The 19,824-nt window shown below is 35.6% G+C and overlaps 1 long non-coding RNA gene across 2 annotated transcripts in view; it reads right to left on the bottom strand.

The window, feature by feature from the left end:
* LOC110344500 (uncharacterized) overlaps nucleotides 1-19,824 on the bottom strand; it is a 92,508-nt gene that overhangs the window by 59,933 nt on the left and 12,751 nt on the right. For both annotated transcript variants that reach the window (XR_015439174.1, XR_015439173.1), the window contains exon 3: nucleotides 16,959-17,126. This is a non-coding gene — a long non-coding RNA (uncharacterized LOC110344500). The remainder of the gene's footprint in view (nucleotides 1-16,958; nucleotides 17,127-19,824) is intronic.

The raw sequence follows: 19,824 nt of genomic DNA on the forward strand, positions 1-19,824 counted from the left end.
TTAGTCTCCCACTCTTAAATATAGACATGTAGACATCCAAGGATTGCCCCAATCTGAACATAAAATTAACTGTAAGCTTTTGGAAAAGATATGCTCCAGTAGATGACATTTGGATTTGATTATCTGAGTGAAGAACCATCAGTATTTTTTGAGAGCTCCCTAGGTAATTCTGCTCATACTCACAGCTAGGAATCTCTGCTATAGCATGAATGCTAGAGAAAATAAACACAATCAGAAAAGAGCAAACTAGGAGAAACACACTGTGCAAGCAAATAACAATTCTAAAGATATCACCAGAGACATGAGAGAAAATATCGAGACCATGAGAAGAAAAACAAGATGCTGTGAACAAGAAACAACCAGAGGCACAGGAACTACACACATGCATAGCTTTCAAAGATATAAACCGCACAGAGTATAGGTTTCAGAATCAAGTTAAGCAAAATTTATTTTACATACAGATCATCCACATTTTACTAGACTTGTGACTTTGGGCCAGTTATTTAAGTGAGACTCTGTTTTCTCATCTGCAAAACAGAAATAATAATAGCATCTACCTTGTGGGGTTGCTGTGACTATCAAATGAAATAATGCCTATAGTTAGAAGAGTGCTCTGCATATACATTAATAGCATGCATAGGCATTCCAGTTGAAATAGGACTAATGCCCTTGGAAGTATTAAATTAAGCTAATAAGTGAAATCACTATCCAAATTTAAAAGGCAAACAGTGCATCAGTTGGTAAAGAAGGGTAGAACAAGGGAACAGAGAGCAAATTAAAATTAGTTTAATGTGGTGATTATTCACTATGAAAATGTGTCCTGATTTACCAAAATTAGCTCAGAAGTGGCTCTCTCACATTTCCTCAGTATTTGGCACAAATTAAAATTTGCCACAGCACCCTGGACACCCAACATCTGTGCAGAAAATCACAGAACAGACTAGAAGAGCAAGTAGTTCTGTGAGTGATCGTTCACCACACATTTTCTTGAACTTTAATCTAGTTTCATTACTCAGGAGTTCTAAATTCTGTGACATTTACATTTTAGAGTAAAATAAATAACAATTAGATCTGCAATTCTCTGCTTGTGTTGGAGATATTATTCAGTCTTCTCAAGGCTGGAGGAAGGATTATATAAAATAATGCCTGGAAACCCCACTGTTTGGTACATACCCTAATAAATGTTCATTGGCATCATCTTCATTATGATTTGGGGTAAGACTAGCTAATGCTAAATGTGAAATCCCTCACTACTCAAAGTAGATTTTTTTTAAGGTGAGGGGATGTAGAGGTTTCTCAAGCTAACACTCTCACACTGTATGTTAGGAATTTCAACTGATTATGTACAATATGCTACAGAACCTGCAAACAACTACTATCTGCAATCAACAAGTTAAGGGGAGAAGTAATAGGCTAGATAATTAAAACACAAAAATCAGTTTTTTTATATATTAAAAACTAACTGCAAATTGTTGGCAGGATAGTATGGCGCTGATGTTTTGTTTCGTATGGCATATTTTGACAGCTGTTTATTTTCAGATACTCTGCAGGATATCTGTAGTGTTCACTAGTACTAGAGATACACAGTTCACTGGACAGAAGCATCCAGTGAATCCACACTACTTACTTATTGTGAGGAATAGATCTAAGAAAATAAGTGAAAAGAGCCTGCGGTTCAAGAATTGCTTAGAAGCCGGACTGGATGGTGCATATCTATAAACCCGTACTCAGGAGGCAGGAGGATCTCAAGTTTGAGGCCAGCCTGGGCAGCTTAGAGACACCCTATCTCTAAATAAAATTTAAAAAGGGCTGTGGATATAGTTCAATGGTAGAGCGCCTCTGGGTTCTATTTCCCATACTAAAAAAATAATTATTTTGAGTAAGAGAACAGGAAGCTTCTTAAGTTTGATTTAATGGCAGGATATACTTCTCTGGGAAATTTCTATTTGTCTATTTTTAAAAAATTTTATTAGTACATGTTTGCAATACATACATACTGATTACATTTGTCATGGGGAGTTGGTACATGCACAAAACACATGTTAATTCTTTTTTCATCCCCTTCCCCTCTTCTCCCAAGGAGAATTATAACCTCTGAGGTGGAACCAAGTCTTATGGGTAATAACATCTCACTTACAATCTACTTCATAGTCAGGAATATATGTACAGCCTTTAGTCTCTATATAGGCTGTTAGATACACCAGGTTTCCATAGACCTCCGAAAGAGCCTAAAAATCATATGTAACTTGGCTTTCAATAACCTGATTTGGAATTTTCAGACTTGAAATTAATAGTGCTTAAATATTAAAATGTGTATCATCCTTTCTAGAAATTTGCCAATAAAGGAAAATATTAAAATTACAAAATATTTACAGGAAATGGCCTGATTTTCATGCTCCAAACATGACCTGGAAGAATATATAAAGCCTGAACATCGTTTGTTCCAAATAATCTCTGCCTGCCATAAATAAAAGCACCCCTCAAAAGGAGATCTATGCCTAAAGTCCCAGCTGGTTGCATTTGCAGAAGGTAGCACAACATAGGTGCATCTTTAAATAGAAAAAATAACTCGTGAGGCCATCACAACCAGGCGACTGGCCAGATACAATCTGGCCTTCCCTTTATCTTTGCATTTTATCAGTCTCCTTCCCCAAATCTTTTTATTTTGGGACATTCTAGCCTACTGGGAAATAGAAGAAAATAACACTATGAATTTTTTTTTGCTTGAATTCTTTTATTGGTACATTTTAGGTATACAATACATTTACATTTATCATTGGGTGCTTGTACCTGTACATGATGTACCTTAGTTCTTATTTTTTCCCCATTACTTGTGCTCCCTTCCCTATTTACATAGACATCATTTCCTTTTTTTTTTTCTTTTCTCATAATTTTTCCTTTCCCTTCTTTCCTTTCCCCTTCCCCTCCCACTACCCCTGCCCCTTTGGACCTTTTCTTCCTATTTCAAATTATCAATTATTTGTTTTAATCATTTTAATCCTTAATTACACTATCAGTTTCTCACACTAGAGAAATGATTCAGTATTTATACACGTGTGTCCTATTTATTTCACTTAAGAATATGGCCTCAATATGCATCCATTTAGCTATAAATGTCTGTAATTATCATTTTTATGGCTGAGTAGTACTCCATTTTATTTAAAAAAAAATGCCACATCTTTATCCAGTTTCCAGTTGATGGGCACTTGGGCTGTTTCCAAGCTTTAGCTATTACAAACTGTGCCGCTATAAACATGGGTGCACATATATCACTGTGGTATGACTCTTTTATTCTTTTGGGAAGATATCCAGCAGGGAAATATCTAGGTCAAATGGGACCTGTAGCCCTAGTTCATTGAGGCATCTCCATACTGATTTCCACAGTGATTGGAAGATAAGTTAGGTAGAACTCTTGAAGACATTGGCATAGGAAAAGACTTTATGAACAAAACCTCAGTAGCACGGGAACTAGCACAAAGAATCAACAACTGGAATCTCATCTTATTAAAAAGCTTCTGCACTGCAAGAGAAACTACCAACAGAGCTAAGAGACAACCTACAATATGGGAAAAAAATTTTAGCAGCTGTACCTTAGACAAAGGACTACTTTCTAGAATATATAAAGAACTGAGAAAAAATCAGACCCCCCAAATTCAAAGACCCAATTCAAAACTGGGCATCTGAAATGAACAGACATTTCTTTTTTTTTTTGTCTTAAATTCTTTTATTGGTACATTGTAGGTATACAACACAATTACATTTCTCATTGGGAATTGTACCTTTACATGATGCATCTTGGTTCTTGTTTTTTCCCCATTCCCAGCACTCCCTTCACCCCCTCCACCCTTCCCTATTTTCAAAGACTTTATTTCCATTTTGTCCATTTCTCATCATTTTCCCTTTCCCTTCTTTCCTTTCCCCTGCCCTTCCCACCACCCCTACCCCTTTGGACCTTTTCTTCCTATTTTGCATTATCGATTATTCATTCTAATCATTGGTACATTTTAGGTATACAATATAATGACATTCATCATTGGAAATTTGCACCTTTACATAGTCTCTCTTGGTTCTTATTTTTCACCCTTGCCCAGCCCTCCCTTCAACCCCTCCAGTCCTCTCTATTTACAAAGATTTTGTTCCTATTTTTCCATTTTCTCATATTAATCCCATTCCCTTCTATCCTTTCACCTAGCCCTCCCACTTCCTTCCCCTTTGCCCCTTTTCTTCCTATTTCACATTATCTATTATACATTTTAGTCCTTATTTATACTTTCAGTTTCTCACACCAGAGAAACTATTCGGTATTTATACATGTGTGTCCTATTTATTTCACTTAAGAGTATGGCCTCAATGTGCATCCATTTAGCTATAAATGTCTCTAATTTCTCATTTTATATGGCATAGTAGTACTCCATTTTATAAAAAAAAAAAACACATTTTCTTTATCCAGTCTCCAGTTGGTGGGCATTTGGGCTGTTTCCAAGTTTTAGCTATCACAAACTGTGCTGCTATGAACATGGGTGCACATATATCACTGTGGTATGATTCTTTTAATTCTTTGGGGAAGATACCCAGCAGTGGAATAGCAGGGTCAAATGGGACTTTCAGTCCTAGTTCTTTGAGGTATCTCCATACTGATTTCCACAGTGGTTGCACCAGTCTACACTCCCACCAGCAGTGGAGCAGGGTTCCTCTTTCCCCACAGACCCACCAGCATTTGTTATTGGTTGATTTCATGATAGCAGCCATTCTTTCTGGAGGTGGAATCTCAGCGTTGTTTTCATTTGCACCTTTCGAATGACCAGTGATGTTGAACATTTTTTCATGTATTTATTTGTTATTTCTACTTCTTTGTCTGAGAAATGTCTGTTCATTTCAGATGCCCATTTTCAGATTGGGTCTTTAAATTTGGGAGGTCTGATCTTTTTAAGTTCTTTATAGATTCGAGATAGTAGACCTTTGTCTGAGGAAGAGCAGGTGAAGATTTTTTCCCACATTGTGGGTTGTCTCTTCACACTGCTGGTGGTTTCTCTTGCTGTGCAGAAGCTTTTTAATAAGAAGAGATCCCACTTGTTGATTGTTTGTGCTAGTTCATGGGCAACTGAGGTTTTGTTCATAAAATCTTTTCCTACACTGATGTCTTCAAGGGTTCTACCTAACCTCTGTTCCAACTGGTTCAGAGTTTCTATTTTAATATTTTGTCTTTAATCCATTTTGATTTTAGTTTGGTGCATGGCGAGAGATATAGGTCTAGTTTTAATCTTTGGCAAGTTGAAACCCAATTTTTCCAGCACCATTTATTAAAGAAGCCATCTTTCCTCCAGTGAGGGTGTTTGGCTCCTTTATCGAAGATGAGATGGCTGAGTGTGTCTGGCATTGTTTCTGCATCTTCTAACCTGTTCCACTGGTCCTCAGGTCTTGAACAGACATTTCTCAGACAAAGTAGTAAAAGAAGCAAACAAATGTAAGAAAAAATGTTCAACATCCCTGGTCATTGGAGAGATGCAGATGAAAACACTGAGATTCCACCTCACCCCAGAAAGAATGGCTGCTATCAAGAAATGAACCAAATAACAAATGCTGGCGGGGTGTGAGGAGAAAGGAACCCTTCTCCATTGTTGGTGGGCATACAGACTGGTGCAAACACTGAATTTAACAGTCGTCTAAAATTAGATAAAAGACTTAAAACTCCTTCTTTTTAGAGATATTAGAATGAAAAATAAAATGTATATTCTCACACCAAGACCTAGAAAATGCCTCTTTGAGGATGCTTAGATTCCCCTCTGCCTAGAGGGGCCTTATTAACCTTTAAATTCAAAACTTCCTAGTCATGGGCCTCCCTCAGATCCTTGTGGGCCAAGCAATTCCCACAAGGGCTCCCAGAATATGTACACATACTCTAAAGAATTTTTCAGCATCCAAATTATCTAGAAACAACTAATATCCTATTGAGACCTTCAAATATATGTTTGAAAATGAAGCTGAATGTTTATAAATGTTTGATTTTTTTTGTCTTCTACTCCTATGCCTTATTTTTTCTATGCTTTAATTTCCTAAGACAATCTTAAGAGTTCAACAAGACTAACTGATGAGATCATTCCACTGGTTACAAAACATTGCCATTCAGATTTCCTCCCAAGTAGGAAAAGAAAACCAAATTTACAATAATAACAATATCATTTACTTTTCTCGTTGATGGTTTTTCTTGGAAAAATGTTGAGTGACTATGTTGATTTGACTATTGATACCATGACTCCAAAACATCCATGTTCTTCCAATTTTGAGGAAGAAAAATATTATTATAAAACTTAGATAACATGTGATACTTTAAATACTGGTAGTTCAGTGAAGGGAATTCAAATCATCCTGTAAATTGAGTCTTAATACGTGGTTCACTTAGAGAATGGTTTCCTGTGTTGTTCTATGAATAAAATGGCAAATCTAGGTCACATGAGCATGGCCTTTAATATGAGCATTCTTTATCACGTTGGGTTACATTTTAATTCTTCCACATTTGCCACTCATTGATGCCACTCACCAAATGACAAATTAATTTCCAATAATGGCCTTGCAGAGAAAGGAAAAGCAAACATTTATTTTTAGTGAAGCCAGAAGGACCATATTTACGTGCAAAGTAAGAGATCAGCTGGCCTTGAAAAGTGCCAACTCCAGTTGTATAATGAAAATTGACCTTGGCTCTGAAATCTCACTTGGAGGCTTTTAATAAGATTTCATCATTTTGTGCACTACGTTATTTAAATGGGATGGGTTAGTTTAATAAGCTCTTTCACCAGCTTCCTAACTTCCAAGCAAATACTTCCCCAGATACCAAACTCTCCAATCCCACACATTTTATGGGCTTGAAGTATTAATTATAATTTAGATTCTACAAAACGCATAGGAAAAACTATAAGCTTCAATGCTTGCTTGTTCCTAAAGTGTTTGGTTGTAACTTTTTTTTTATTGTTGTTTCCTCTGTTTTAGCCCCAGTTACCAGAAAGTGCAGTAAGAGAATCACTATAACCTATAGATCTTGAAGTCTTCCACAAGCCATAATCTTTAAGGGCCACATCTCACTGTACAAAAAATTCATGAAGTCACAAATTTGTTCAAATCTTACTTTAATTCATTAAAGGTGACTTTTATGTCAAACTATTTTTGTGACTTATTACTTTTAAGTGTTTACATTAAATATTTATTTCTTCTATTAACAGAAACATGGATAAGAAGTCTTTACCATAGTCTATCAACTGTAAGAATCAAGATCATTCTCTAAACTTCTACAGTTATACATATATGCTTTTTTTCTTCTTTTTTTTTGGTACCAGAGATTGAACTCGGGACCTTGTGCTTGCAAGGCAGGCAGTGGAACCACTGAGCTCAATCCCTGGCCCCATATATGCTTCTTATAGAACTGTAATCATTCCTCACATGCCATGAGATTTTTATTTCTTACTTGGCAAAAAGTTTTCCATGTATTGCTACAACCCTCATACTTGTCAAATTTGTAGAAAATAAAATATTTTACTGATGGATCCCAATTTACTAATTTCTCAACGTTTGGAATTTTTCCTGACTTTTTTATTCTAAACATTACAATTATGTACTGTATTAGTTCCCTAGCTCTGCCACCACAAAGTACCACAAAATGACATGGTTGAAAACAACAGAAATTTTTCTCTCACAATTCTGGAGGGTAGAAGTCTCCTGTCAGGTATCAGAAGAGCTCCCTCCAAACCCAGCATCTTTCTTTGCCTCTTCCAGGTACTGATAACCTAGGTATTCCTTGCATTGCAGAGGCATACTCCAGTCTCCACCTCATATGGCCACCATCCTTCTGTGTCTCCCTTCTTTTTACAAGGACATGATTCTTATTGGGTTACGGAATAACTTTACTCCAAGATGATTCAACTCAACTAATTACAAAATCAGGTCACAGCCTGAGGTTGCAGGAAAGATGAAATTTGGGCGGACACTATCCAACTAACACAGGTATCCCAAGCTGTTGCTCATAGATATGTTAACATTTTCAGTTTTCATAGGACAGGGAAATCAAATGCTCTCTGGTTTTCAAAATATATGGTTTCCAAAAAATATATATGCATTTCATTTGTCTTAAATGTGAAATTTGTAATTTCTATGAGAAAAAGAATTCTGCCTTTCATGTTATTTTTAAAATATTTATTCTCCCACAGGCATAAAATTCAGCTACTCTCCACTTTATATTTGAAAGAATAAAAATGTTTTATACTAATAATGTCTTCTAATAAATTTTCCTTCTTCCCAAAGACAACAAATTTCTCCACCAATTCCTATGTATGACAGGCCTCAGTATACCCTGTTTATGTATAACTCCACTTCCCTTCTGCCCTCTTCTTTCTCTGTAGCTTGAGCTACTTATTACCTGTTTCTGTTTACCTTTCCCAGCATGGGACAGACAAGAACATGAGAGACTCCACCTCAAACTACTGACTCCATTTACATATGCTATTTCACTACACTGTTATGGACATAATTTCCTAGCTCCTTTCTCCCTGCTTATGCTCCCTGCACAGTCCAAGTCAGTCTTACTTAGACCCTCTGCTCTTGGTTTGCCTCATAATAGCTTTGTATAAATTCCTTCTTAGTCTCAATTGCATTTCTTCATGAAATACTCATTTTCCAGTTGATCAACAATATGCATTACATGTTTAATTTTTAAATTGTCTTAAAATTCTATACCTAGAAATAGGCAAGATGCTTTTATGATATTATTCACTTACTTTATAAATATTTATTGAATATCTTGTATGTACTGCTTAATATATGGAAATCAAAAACCATTGTCCCAGCATTGATGGGTAAAGCAGACATTAAATAAACACACAAATTAAAATATAACTACTCATGGCACTGGATATTAAGAAGAAAAAGTATCATGATACTTGAAGAGAGATTACTAAGGTTGGAATGTACTTACCTTGAGTGATAGACTTCTCAGGGAGACAAGATGCTTGAATTGAGCAAGGAAGTGTTTTAAACAGGATAGTGATACAATGAAATTTGTATATTTAAATATCATAACTTTAAGTTTTTATGTGGAGCATATTTTATAAGTTATTCAAACTGTTCAGCATACAATAATATTGGATGGACAGACATGAAAAAGCCAGAGACTATTTCATTCAACCATATCTTGCTGTTGCTCTAAACCAGAGGTTAGCAAACTATAGCCAGCAGACCAAATCTGTCCTACTGCCTGTTCTTTTTAAATAAAGTTTTATTGGAAAACAACCACACTCATATGTTGTTATGGTTACAGCTCATTTCACTCTATAAAAGCAGAGTTGAGTAGGTGTTTAGAGGCAGTATGGCCCACAAAGGCAAAAATATTTACTATCTGGCACTTTACAAAAAGTTTGCAAAAGATTCTCCAGAGCTCCCAACACCAATTTTCCTTTTAGATTTCCTTAATAGGTCAGGTCCTTTGGCCAGCTGTGGTTGCAAAGGAGACTGGGAAAGTAAATACTAGACATCCAACCACTATAGAAAAGCCAAGAAGGTCTTTTGAGTAACCCATGGAACACTATTTTTCACAGGTGTGTTAAAGTTAAGCAGCATGGTGGCTCTACTACTTTAAAGCTTAATTTCTCTGCCTCCCAATTTCTTTCCTGTATAAAAGAGGGGTGATGATCTTTGCTTTCTATGGTTGCAAACAGTATTAAATGAGATAAGGCTAATAAATACATAAATGACAAACTTAAAATTTCTGGAATTCAGTATGCTCAGGGCTCTTTCCCTTCCTCTGAATGCCTCTTTCAGTTCATTGTTGTGTTTGTATGTAACTTTATCTTGTCCTTGCTTGTAGCAGGCATTTGTTCTTCTATAGGATAAGGCTCTGGTCATTGATCCACACTTACAGGACTGGTTAATTCCGCAAATCGGCTAAGTACAGAAGTATCTTCAAAAACCAAATGTGTGCAACAATGTTTCAACAAAGCCCTCCTGAGAAGAGTGAATGAAGAAACTCCAATTTTTTTCCAGGATTGACCCCAGCCCCTCTACACAGTCCCAGCCCTTTTTATTTATTTATTTTTTTGAGAAAGGATCTCACTAAGTCATTCAGTTGCCCAGGCTCACCTAGGCAGTCCTCCTGCTTCAGCCTCACAGACTGCTAGCAGTCTTCTTTTTATTGGTGGAAACAATGAGCAGAAGGAAAGCACATAGATCTTGCTTAGGGACATATGTAAGCTGTACCACTACCACCACCACCCCTTCCCTTGCCCAAGACCCAGGCAACCCCCTTCCATTCAGAAGCAGGGGGATGCCTCTGTCTACATAGTTATATGCTTTACATAAACAAGAGGCCTGCTGGAGACCAGTAGTTAGACACAACTTCAGGACAACAGTCAGAAACAAGCAGAACCCCTTCAACCGTGCCCCAAAATGCCACATTTCCCAGAACTCTGCAGAAAAGGAGGGAATTATTTTTACCTTTCAAACCTGCTTCTGACAGTGCAGAATGACACCAAAACACAACTGTTTACACAATTGTCTTTGTAATTGAGAGCTATAAACTTCTGGCTTTTCTCAAATTTTTGTCAAATTGCTAATCACCTTTTTTTGCACTTCCAATAAAGCTTACCTGTATTACATTAATCAGATTTTTTAAAATTTGTCTTCATAAAGTCTTCATGCATCCTAGTAATGGGAAAGCATATGCTTTTAAAAAATAAATTTCCTTTGCAAGAAGTAGTATAAGCCCCAAATTGAGTTCACTATTATTCATCATTGCAAAGGAAAGGTAAATATGAAATTGTTAAACATCAGGACTGTAGATGAAGCTCAAAGATGCATGGGGTCCTGGGTTTGATCCTTGGCATAATAACAATAATAATAACCACAGCAACAAGAAAAATTTTAAAGTATGCTCATTTCAAGAATAAATCTGAAAGTCTTTTAGAAAAGCTTTCTAAACATCATCCTTGAAAATAGTTAATATTTTGAGACACATTTAATTTCAAATAAATATTCTCCAGTGAAAGTGATTCTGCTATTTTGAACTAGAAAAATGCTGCAAGTATCATGTTTGATGTGTGGGGCTTTCTGGAGAACAGATATGTAATACGTACAGGAATATGTCTATAGTGATTATGTTACAGAACTTCAAGAGTCAGGAGAGACCAGTGAGAATCAGGAGGACTTCATTAGGTTCACCTTGACTCAGATGGACTCCTGTTCAAAAGACTGAGTGCTGGACAAGGAAATGTTCTAGTTTTTATACATTTTTTTGAAGGCGGGTGGTCTTTTTAGTGATGTAGCAAGTTAGTTTACCAGGACAGGACAGAGGTGGACAGTTTTGTAGTTTAGCCTTGTAAGAAGACAATGTCTTATGAATCATATGAGAACAATGTCATAAACTTTATTTACAGAACACAGTTCTCAATTTTATCTCTATCTTTTCAGAAAATATAGTTCCTCAGGAGTTAGAAAACTTCATTTACAGGAATATGACTGTCTACCTTTTCAGTACCAGGGGGAGGTCAGCCTTGAAGGAAGGCAGATTCCTAAGTAACTAGGATGTCACAGGACTCTGATAGCAAGAATCTTATTGTTTGCCTCATCTGTAGCAGAATACAGGTCAGTAGTTATGGGGGGGGGTACCTGAGTGGGGAGCTGCTAGGAGAGACTGCTTTCAGCCAGGAAAACTGATTTTGAGTTCTGCTTTAATTACAAAGGCTAGAGAATAACTTTATTGCTTCAGAAAAGCAGCAGCTGAAACCTATAGGATATGATGGTCTACAGCATGTAAGTAAGTAGTACCATCCAGGAAACAGCTGTTGGTATTTGTGAAAGCCTGAAAAAAACGGGAGTGCATATCCTCTTCCCATTGGTCAAAGGCAGTCCGGGCCTTCCCAGGTCCTAAGCAATGCCCATGACTAAGGCTGCACTTCCCCAACTACATCATGCCCATGCCAACTTCCAAAGACAGGGCACCTTCACAATGAGAGGCCAAGACAAGGCTGCCAACTTGCAAGGAACTGGCAAAATGAACCTTGGCACATTTGCTGAGGAACTTGGCTCTCCAAGAACAAAACAGCAGTGCCTATTTTTGTTTTCCCTTCTCCATAAGGACAGTGTACACTCAACTTCAAGTTATGTGGATAATTTCCCATTAATTTTTTTTTTTTTTGAGACAGGGTCTCGCTTTGTAGTTCAGGCTGGCCCTGAACTCACTATGTAGCCCAGGCTGGCCTTGAATTCACAGCAATCCTCCTGCCTCAGCCTCCTGAGTGCTGAGATTACAGGCCTGCAGTACCACGCCTGGCCCAATTTCCCATTAATTTTGAAGGAGTTAATGTCAATTTTCCATGGGTGATACTGCTTAAGAAACAGAGATAAACTGCCTACACACAAATTATACAGTCTAGAAATAAATGTTTCCCTGATATTTCAGACCAATGTAGAGAACTTTTTAGATCTTGATGGAAAAAATATACACACATATCCTTTATTCTCTGTCTGATTCAGCTGGGTCCAGTGTAGTAATGAAATAAATTGCTTTCTCACTGACAGTTATGGTCATCAAGAACTCCAAAATAACAGAAAGCTACTATACTTATCCTAAAATATGGGGTCTTCTCCTTATCCTACAATCCTCTTTATGGGAAAAAATTTTTTTCATCCCATGTTATTCTCCTACAACCGCTCCTTCAAAGGATGCCAATGATCAACTCAGTCTAAGTAATGTTCATGCAGCCCTGCACCCCAAGGACAACCTCCTCTTTCTGGGCCCCCTTCTTTCTTGGTTCAGGGCAGTGTGTTTTCTCACTTTTCTTCCAACTCCTTTGATGATTTTCCCATAGGATCTCTTACTAAGACTGGAATTTCTAGTCTCATCTCACCTAGGTTTATTTTCTCACGTGTACCCCACTTAACTATTGAGTGTCACTTATGTGTTGCCCTAAGGTTCTGCCTTCATCTCTATTTTCCCTCATCTCCATGAGTGACTTCTTCCTCTGGGATTTCATCCAGCCTGAAGATATTAATTATCAACTCTACCTATTTTATCCCACTTTTTTTTTAAGTCAAAGTCTCCCTATGCATTTCAGGCTGTCTTGGAATGTGTTAAATTACTCAGGCTGGCCCCAAACTCATGATTCTCCTACCTCAGCCTCCCCAGTCCTGGGATTATAGGCATGCACCACCATGTCTGGCTCCATTCCTCCATTTTTAACCATTGCATGCATATATATATATATATATATATATATATATATATATATATCCTTATCATTTCCTTCCTGAACTTTATAACAATTGCCTAAATAATTTTCCTAACTAGCATTCATGCTACAGAAACTATCTTTTCCCTTCTCTCATTTCCTCCCTTTCTCTCATTTTTATCTCAAATTTAAATATAAAGTATTTGTGCTTCCAAAAATTCCCCAAATTTAGAAAACTAGAAAGAAAAGGAAAATCACTATAAGCCTATGTACAAAGTCAGCCATTTTACCTTCAATGGATCTTATGCCAGAATTTTTCCAGCTATAGGTTTTCAAAGAGTGGATCTTTTCAACTTTTATGGGTCAGATAAATCTAGTCCATTTAAATGATTCCAAAATATAAGAAGAAGCCTAAATACCTTTTTTAAAGCCAACAAAATATTGATAAGAAACCTGACAAAGAAGCCCACCAAAAAGAAACATGAGCCTAATCTCCTTTACAGAAATTGTGTAAAAGTATGAAGTATGGAAAAAATGTAATAGAAAAATAAATGTAGGACAAAAGAATGTGACAATGATTCAACATTAAGAATTTGACTTTAAAGAACACATAAATAGGATAAGACAAATTCTAATTATTGTTTCAAGACAAATAAGACCTTTTATAAAATTCAAATTATATTCCTATCTGAAAGGAACTATGAGCAAAATAAGAATGGATGATTCCTTGGTGATATGATTCATCTCAGCATCATACTCCACAGTGAAAAATAAGAAAAATTTCCCTTGATGTGAAGAACAAGAAAAGAAATTTTAGCTTCCCATTATTCACAAAATACCAAATAATGCAGTTAGACAAAGTATAAGATATCAATACAAGAAAGAAGGCAAACTTGTAGTCATTAACAGATGATATGTCACTATGTATAAAAAATTAAAGATATATATATAGGAAAATCTAGTAAGTTACAACTTTGTCAGTATTTTTGCATAATCTTCACAAGATCGATTTGTACTTTTCTTTGCAGAGACAACTTATGGAATACTGCTGGCTAGTTTTGAAATTGAATTTTGGAAGTAGTTTCTTTCTTTCTTTCTTTTGCTTTAAAAGAATTTAAACAGACTGAATTTATCTAGAAGGCTAAAAAATTCACATGTTGAACAAACAAAAAACCAAAAACCTATAACTGAAACGATCCCTGCAAGAACCCAGTAGTTATGGCATAATTATACAAAAATCAATAGCTTTTATCACAAACAATGGCTGTGTAAAAAATATAATAGATTTAATTCACAGTACTATCTATAACAGCAAAAGCCTATGAATACATTTCAAAAGGCCTATGTAGAACATATATACACCCCAAAGAAGAAAACAAAATGTCAGGCTTCTGCTGAGGACCATAATGTTAATGAATAAGGAAAGATATATCTTGATATTGAATAGAAAATGTCAAAAATGTAATCTCAATAATAGAATTTCTAAATTTAAATATATTTGAATCAAAACCACTAAAATATCTGCAATTGAAAGGAGCCAGTCTTCAAAAAAGCTAAGTAATTGAAGAGTTCCTGGAGAAAAATAAATATGTAAGGATAGCTAAGAGAAACTTGAAAAGAGAGGAATACTAAAAGATAGTCCACCATTTTAAGAAACTATTTGTCATAATACTTATGGTAGTATTATAGTGGTAGTGAACAGAAATAGCAATGAAACAGAAATCCAAAAAGAGACCCAAATATATACAGGGATTTAGTCTATGAAAAAAAGGCATTTTAGCCAATGCATTGTTTAATAAAAGGTGTTTGAAAAATAGACTTAGTTGAAAAACTTAGCAGAATTACTACTTATTTCCTTACAATGAAATTAACTCCAGAGCAATAAAAGATTTAAATATTTTCAAATTAAAACTTCAAAGTAACCAGAAGAAAACAAGTGGAAACCCAGAAACCACATAGGCAAAGTTTGCTCTAGTTGATAAAACAATAAACTTTATAATTCTTACAGGCAATATTAAAAAAAGTCAAATGTCAATCAGTAAGAGTAAAGGTGTGTATGTGTGCACAGTACAATAGACAAATTGCTAATTCTAAGTATATATTTTGACTAAATGCCAATCTAGTAGAAAAAATAGGGCCTTTAATTTTCAACTCTAATTATGGAGTTGAATTTCTCCCCTTGTGTTTATTGGTCATTTATATTTTCTGCCTGATCTTATAATTTTTCCATTTTATATTGTATATGCCTGATGCTGTGTAAAAGATCTTTGACTATTAACAACATTTAACCATCTCTTAGATTGCATACATTTTCCCCAACTGTTATTTGCCTTTTTTTTTTTTACCAGCGTCTAACAATATGGAAATTTAAAATTTTAGGTGGTAATATCTCTTATTTTCATGGATTCTAGATTTCATATCTCATTTAAGGCATTTTCCCTACATAGATTAATAATATAATAATACAGCAGCTATATAGCACATATGAAAATATTTATGTATTTATGTCTCTTGTACATGGTGATGTACATGTTTTTCTCCAAAAGCTAAATACCCTCACATAATTTATGGAGTAATCCTTCCTTTCCTCATGAATTTGAGACAGGTTTTTTATATATTTAATTGCCATATTGTTTTAGATCTGGGTAGGACTTAGAGTGTTGCACGAAATTTACATCTCCATGCCCATATCATGAACTTTAAATCACAGTAACTTACTTTCCTATCTAGGAGGGTAACAACCATGTTCATTCTTCTTTTTCCAAATATTTTTTTATTTTAGCATAGGCAATTTTTTCGGGAGGGGGCACTTTATTTTTAACATAAATGTTTGAATAAATTTGACAAATTTCCCCCAAATTCCACTGGAATCCCCACTGAAATTTCATTGCATTCAAGAGCTTAACTGGGAAAAGACTGGCTTGTTCCAACATGGCCTTCCTATTTAGGAGCATGGTTTTGGTTGTATATTTATCTGGATCTTCTTTTCCACCTCTCTGTAATGTTTACAGATTTTTTTCAAAAGGTCTTATACTTTTCCAGTTACTTTATTCTTGGATATTTGATACATTTTACGACTAATGTGAATGAGATAATTTTTACGTCATTTTCTAAGTATTTATTAAAGGTGTACAAGGAAACACTGATTTTTGGATATGTAGGTTATGCCACTTTGGTGAACTGCTTATTAGTTCTAATGAATTATCCTACTTCCATGTTGTATTTACTGCAGTACGCTGCTAACCTCTCCTACTGACATATTTATAACATTTTGATGCCTTCCACAGACAATATGTTATTTGTCTTAGTGTCAGTAAAGCACAATAATGCCAAACACATGAACTTAATGAGTAATAATTCCTTAAATTCCATTCCAATTTTGTCAGGAACTACAGGTTGAATTTCCACCTGCTTGCTAGATATTTTCATGTTGGTTGTCTTCTAGTACCTCAAATTCAACAATTCTCACTAGAAATTTCAAGACCATCCTTTCTCTCTCTCTTTCTCTGTTTCTCCTATACACAAACACACACACACACACACACACACAGCTAGTCATTTATCAAGTCCTAAAATTTCTACCTCTGCAGTGCTTTTATCTCATTTTCACTTAAACTTCTTCAGAATTCCCTTTCCAAACAGCAAGTCCCCCTCCTATCCAAAAATTTTCAGTGGTCAGTTTCCTGCAGCCTCAACAACAAAATCAAAATTGAGCATGGTGTTCAGAAATTTCCCCAGCCTGCTTCTACTTACCTTTCTGGTTCAATCCATCTCACTCCAAGTCACTGACATAGGGATTCAGGTAGGAGTAATGTGTGGACCTCTCAGGAAAAGCAGACCAAGTGGAACAGGACAAGGGAAGAAACTGAGCAAGGATGTGGTCTTGGCTGGAATCTAGCTTCAGCCTGATCCATAGGAGCTCTGCAACATGAATTTTCCCAGAATACATATCACATTGAGGCAAAGAAAGCTGTTCAATTATGTGCTAAAGGTGAAGAGTAGCTCAGCTTTCTGTTCAGATGGATCTCATTCCATTGAGGACAAATTTCTGAAAGAGGGTACAGCTGTGATCTTAGAAACAGCCCACACTCACTCATTTAGGGGAGGGATAACTGACTTTCTAATGAAGATCTGGAAAGGACTGCAGCACTTCCTGCTCTCTCCAAATATATCTCATTTTGTTGCTTCAACTTCAGTAATGCAAGAATACTTGGTATTTTCTAAACATCCCTTTGTCCATCTATCATTTAATGTCTTACCTAGAATAATCTTTCTACCTTGTCCAACTACCCAAGACCTACTCAAATTGTGCTTTAGTCCAAACTTTTCTGTCAGAGTTCTGTGTCCTCAATTTAGGGTTTATTAACCTTTTATTTTCAGGCCGGGTTACCTCCCTCCTTTTAGCATTTTTTTAATTAGTGCATGCTTGCAGTGCATAATGCTTACACTCCCTGCGTGGAGTTGGTCCATGTACATAACACAACTTAATTCCTTTTTCATCCCCTCTACTTCCTCTCCCTCCTTCCTCCTTCATCTCTTGATCTCCTTCCCATTTGAGAAAGACCTATCTCCCTACTTCCCACTATCTTTTATTTTGCTCTTTATTTGTAATTTGAATTTCTCGTATGAAAGAAACCATGTGATATTTAAGCTTCTGTTTCTGATTTATTTAACACTATTGTCTAAAGGTATATCCATTTTCTTACAAATGATTCAAGTTTACCTTTCTTTAAGGTATAGTAGCACTGCATTTTCTGTAAATACCACATTTTCTTTATGCATTCATCTGTTGATGGATATATAGGCTGCTTCAAAAATGTAACTATTATGAATTGTGCTGCTGTAAACATAGGTATGCATGTATCACTGTAATATGATGTCTTTAACTCTTTTTAGGAAGATGTCTAGAAGGGGAATAGATGGGTCAAATGGAATTTCTAGTTTTATGTTTTTCAAATATTTTCAAACTAATTTCCATTTTTTCCCCACAGCTTCATCAGCATTTCTTATTATTTTATTTCTTGATGATGACCTTTCTTTCTGGGGTAAAATGCAATCTAAGTGTTTTAATTTGCATTTCTCTAATGACCAGTGATGTTGAGTATCTCTTCATGTATTTATTGGCCATTTGTACTTCTTTTGGGAAGTGTCTATTCATTTCACATCCCCATTTTTGAATTGGGTCTTTTATTTTCTGGAGTCTAATTTCTTTGAGTTCTTTATATATCCTAGATATTAGTCCTCTGCCTGAAGAATAGCTGAAAAATACTTCTCCCATTGTAGGTTGTCTTTTTACTCTGTTGGGGTTTTTTTTCCTCTGTGCAGAAGCATTTTAATTTGATATGATGCCATTTGTTGAATCTTTGTACTATTTCCAGTGCAACCAGGGCTCTGTTCAGAAAGTCTTTGCCTATATCTATGAATTCAAGAGTTTTAACTATTTTATCTCCCAGCAGGTTAAGTGTTTCTGTTTTAACATTTAGTTCTTCAATTCATTTTGATTTTAGTGTAGTTTATGGTATGAGATATGGATCTAAATCCAGTCTTCTACATGTACATAAAGCCAGTTTTCCCAACACCGTTTGCTAAAGAGACTGTCTTTCCTCCAGTGTATGTTTTTGGTCCTTTTGTCAAAGATGAACTAGTTGAATGTGCTTGGGGTTGTTTCTGCATCCTCTTTTTCTGTTCCAGTGATCTTCATGTCTGTTTTTGTGCCAGTACCATGCTGTTTTTAATCACTGTATGTTTGTAAAGTAACTTCAAGTCTGGGATCGTAATGCTTCCTTCTTTGCTCTTGTTACCCAGGATTACTTTTGTTATTCTGGGTCTCTTCTGATTCCATACAAATTTTAGGATTGTTTTCTCCAGTTTTGTGAGGGATGTTGTTGTTATTTTGATTGAGATTGTGTTAAATCTGTATATAAATTTTGGAAGTATGGCTATTTTGACTATATTGATTCTGCATATGCAGGAGCAGAGAATATCCATTTTCTGTTACCTTCTTTGAATTATTCTCTCAATACTTTAGTTTTCTTTGTAGAGATCTTTTACTTTCTTGGTTAGGTCAATTCCTAAGTATTTAATTTTTCTTTTTGCTATTGTGAATGGTATTTTCTTCTAATTTCTTTCTTTTTGAGACAGAGTCTTTTTTTCTTTTTTTGGTGCTGGGGATCAAACTCAGGACCTTGTGCTTTCGAGGCAGGCATCAGAACCACTGAGCTAAATCCCTGGTCCTCTAATTTCTTTCTTACTGGGTTCATTATTAGAATACAGGAATGCTATTGACTTTCGTGTGTTGATTTTGTATCCTGTTACATTATTGAATTTGGTTATTAATTCTAAGAGTCTTTTGGTAGATTTTTTGGGTCTTTTATGTAGAGGATTGTGTCATCTGCAAATGATAATTTGATTCTTCCTTTCCAATACATATGCTCTTTTTCTTTCTTTTTCTTTCTTTCTTCCTTTTTTTCTTTCTTTCTTTTGTTCTTTCTTTCTTTTTTTCCTAATTACTCTTGCTCATGTTTTGAGTACTATGTTGAAAAGGAGTGATGATAATGAACATCCTTGTCTTGTTCCTGATTTGAGAGGGAAAGCTTTGAGTTTTTTCCCCCTACTTAAT

This window comes from Heterocephalus glaber, unplaced genomic scaffold (assembly GCF_053883595.1).
Source record: "Heterocephalus glaber isolate CG9 unplaced genomic scaffold, H.glaber_assembly_v1.0 deba00001472, whole genome shotgun sequence".
Classification (NCBI taxonomy): domain Eukaryota; kingdom Metazoa; phylum Chordata; class Mammalia; order Rodentia; family Bathyergidae; genus Heterocephalus; species Heterocephalus glaber.